This window comes from Citrus clementina, unplaced genomic scaffold (genome assembly GCF_000493195.1).
Source record: "Citrus clementina cultivar Clemenules unplaced genomic scaffold, Citrus_clementina_v1.0 scaffold_1, whole genome shotgun sequence".
Lineage (NCBI taxonomy): Eukaryota > Viridiplantae > Streptophyta > Magnoliopsida > Sapindales > Rutaceae > Citrus > Citrus x clementina.
In genome coordinates this window covers 20,961,227-20,965,390 of record NW_006263303.1, presented here as the reverse complement: position 1 = coordinate 20,965,390, position 4,164 = coordinate 20,961,227, and the positions used below count along the sequence as shown (strand labels likewise).

Sequence of the window (4,164 nt, the reverse complement as noted above, 5' to 3'; positions counted from 1 at the left end):
CCGAGTCAGGGCTGTTTTAAATAACTGTAATTTAAATTAACTGAACTGAACTGGAACTGTGTAATAAGATATCTTCAAAATCCCAAGTTCCCTCTTTCAGGCTGTTCGCCTGTCTCTTCTAATTTTTCTTTGCTCTGATCCAATGGTTGGCTTCATCTATGAAGATAGTTTTGGAACCCTCTGAAATGTCCACTCCAGGGCTGGATATTGAAATTGAAAATGTGGCACAAGAGTTCAAGGGATTTTGTTGTTGTTGAATTTAAGAAGTATAAAAATAAATTAATAGACTATTAAGCTAACAATTTTGGATTTATCTACTGGATTGATTGGCAGTTATGGCTGTCTATAGGTTCTCTTCAATGGAATACAGCTTCTTACTATCATTACATACAAATTTGAGGCTGATTGCGATCTTCTACTAACTCTTTTATCTCCAATTTTATTTTTTTTATTGCTTTATTTCGGCAGATTATTTACAGAATCCTGGAAATTAATAGATTTGATTCATTGAGATTTTTGAGATTTGATGTTACAAGTCTTGAAATATAAACAGAGTGGAAGGTTTCTGTTAGCCTTAGAATTATTTACCTGGAGATGGTGGTTTTTGTCTTTGAAGCAATTGTCATGGAATTTTCATGTCTTTTAGAACTTAGAAAACTTGTTTGGTTAATTGATGATTCACAAACTGTTACTAAAGAAAATTAACTATAGTCGTGTAATATGATGCAACATTTTCAGTGCCGTAGTGTTCATTGATATACTAAATTATACAGTTATATTACAAAATTCTACAACTAGCTTTTCTGAAATACAGTGCAATGTTGTCTATAATAACACTAGTAACAATCCACGCTTGAACTGGAGAATCTTGGTGCCCCTGTAAGAACACAACGACGTGACTGATTATGTCATTTTGAGACTGGAGAGAGTGTATAGCCACAATTCAGATCTTAGCCTGCAGAAGCAGTGAGTTTGGAAATAAGTTGGTTACCCTTTTCATCTGGAAGCCTACAACCATTTCAAAGCATCTAAATTTCATTTCACAATGTAATAAATTGGGAATACGACAAATCGTTTCTTGTAGGTTTGATTGAAAGCCTCATTCTTCATCTCCTACAGAGCATATTAATTAACAACATGAGATATCATTGAAAAATTATAAAAGATCTCATTTACATTATTTCCATGTGTTAACTATTACTTACTAAAATACTTGACTATTCAATACATTTAAGCAAATTCATTATACCTCAATCCAAGTAGCCAGTTGAGGCCTCCCTGCAGTGATGTCATACTTCTTCGCTTCCAATAAGAAAGGCTTACATCTTTCAATGAATGGAGCATAAGCTATATCCGCCTATAAACAAAGATCAAGCACACGTTAAATTTATTCTACTTTCATAGTAATCAATCAATCCAGTAATGCCAAACATAATGGATTGCTGAAACTGCAGCAAAGTCTATACTATTCTATATTGCATTAGGAGCTTACTAATGTGACCTAGCTTTCTATGCTTTATGAATATCGGAATCATTAAATGGCAAAAAGCTAGCAAAACTGCCACAATGAGGATAAGATTTTCACTTACTAGGCTAAACTGGCCTTGAAGAAAAGGCCCATCATTGAACTTGGAGAGAGGCGTTTCAAAATAATGAAATGCAGCACCTGATACAGTTTGCCAATGTGTTACAAGTGCTTCAGTTAGAACAAAATGGTTCTATGGTAAGTGAGCAACTCACGGGCTTCATTTCCATCTCCTTCGAGTGAAGAACGCGCGGTTTTATTGAATGTGTCAGTGTAGGAAAACAACTCTTCTGCAAATTCTCTCTTGTTAGGATCCTATGAAGCAAAAGTTATGCATCTGAAAAAAAATTGCTGAAAACAAGTAATAATGTTCTCTTTAAATCTTCCATCAGGGAAAAGAGAAGGCCCTTCAAAGTGACTGTCAATGTATTTCATCAAATTGAGACCCTCCTTTAACTTCATTATTGTGTTCCAATGATGGCATCTACATAAAAAAATCAAATAAATGAATACAGAAAAGAAAAATGAAGCAATTGACAAACTTATTATGATAATCAAATGAAGTTCCCGATTACTCTTGAGTGATTTCAATGCTAATCAAACAAAGTCATTCATTTCCCACCATCGTTTCCATGTTACAATCAAGCAACTCTCCGCTCTTAATATGTTGCATTCCTATTAATCTCACCTTATTCGCTAGATAGACTTTCTTCTTGTACCAATCAGGCCTGTTTTGCAAATCAATAGGAACCAATTTAATCTTCTCCTACAATCCTTTCTCCCCACAAATCACAAGAAATTTAGAATTCTTAGTTTTCGATGAAAATTTTTTATCTACAAAACCCCTAATTGCTAATTTAATCAACCTCGATGAGTAGGAATGCCTATTCTTGTTTATCACAACAAACTACTGCAATGTTTCAAGTTCAGTATCATATTTTTTTGTTTACTACTAGAGACATAATCAACTAAAATCTTCATTCAGCTTAAAGTCCTTGAGTATTCAACAGAGTTCCAGTTCAGTTGCTAAAGTAACTACAAACCAAAAACATGAATAACATACTGCTACCAGCAACATTTCCTTCCCCTGTGTTTATTTTTACTCACTGACCAAACACATAATAATAATCCCAAAATCAATATACACCAGATAATTAGTTAGCAATAGTTTCAAAATATACAAACCACCTTACAGTTCCTTGTAATCCACACACGCTGTGCATAAGGACACATGTATGTATATACAACCTTCAACTAAAACCACCTAACCCAACAAACACTCACGCATACACACTCTTAACAATTACAGAGGAAGCAATAGATGACATTTGCTTTCAGTTTTTCAAATTAACACAGTGCACATTTTTTTCGAATCAAACACAGGCAAACCAAACAAACAAAATTATCCATTAGTTTACAAAATATACATAAATAAAAGTGACTTACAGATATTTGGCGACGACATTTGGCAATGCCTGTAGAAGAAAACAGAAGAGTTAACGCCATAAGAAGAAGAAGAAGAATTAAAAGAGAATTTCCACAAATCTTGTTGTAATTAACCATTGCTTGATCCAAATATTTTACATAGTTCAGCAAAAACAATGGTGACTATCGATGGCCATGAAGCGGCCAAACAGCCAAGCCGCGCAGGCAGAAGAATAACCGGAAAATTAGAAATTGAATATGCAATGGTACACAGTTTCAGGCTTTCATTTGTAAGACCAGCGATGGAAAAGTTTTTAAGTGCCGATGAGATAGGCTAAATTAGGCAACCATTTGAGCCCTCGGGATTTTGTTTTTCTGAAAATTTTCCCTCACCATAAACACCAAAATTGTCACTTTATAAGGGGGTTGATTGATGCTTTCCCAACTCCATTAGAATTTAGAAGAAAATGATGATAAATTTACACTTTGTTTAATTGAAATAAATTGAAACGCCAACACAGATATCAAACAAGAAATGGGCGATCAACCAGTATAATTAATGTACATTAAACATGTATTTATTCAAGAAGAAGATTCGTAGATATTATAATGCGACCTTAGTGGGACCATATCAATATCTTAAAAACAGAGTTCAACAACCACCAACCAAAATAAACTTCAAATAATTGTTACAACTTATTTAAGCCATATCACCAATGGCAAGCAAGCATTAACCATGAGAAACCGAAGCAAATAAGACACACACACCCAGATGACCAAACTCAGAAACCTCCACAGAGACGGAGCACAAGATGCAGAGTGGATGGTCAGCGTACGACCAACTTCAAGTTGTATGCCGGCAAAGATCAACCTCTGTTGATCAGGTGGGATGCCCTCCTTGTCTTGGATCTTAGACTTGACATTGTTGATTGTGTCAGAGCTTTTGACCTCCAAAGTTGTGATAAGCCTCTGCTGGTCTGGTGGAATCCATTCCTTGTCCTGGATCTTAGCTTTGACATTTATCAACGGTGTTGGAGCTTTCCACATCAAGAGTAATCGTCTTGCTGGTGAGAGTTTTCACAAGGATTTGCATCTGTTGGACCAAAGAAACACCATATCAGAATATATCCATACAAAACAATCAAACCAAACAAACAATATTAACATAACCAACAACACAGAATTGTAGAAGATATAGTCACTACATAATTCAA

General features: G+C 34.9%; 1 pseudogene; it reads right to left on the bottom strand.

The window, feature by feature from the left end:
* Positions 1-721: 721 nt before the first annotated feature.
* LOC18054681 lies at positions 722-3,088 on the bottom strand (annotated as a pseudogene).
* Between the last annotated feature and the right edge of the window lie 1,076 nt (positions 3,089-4,164).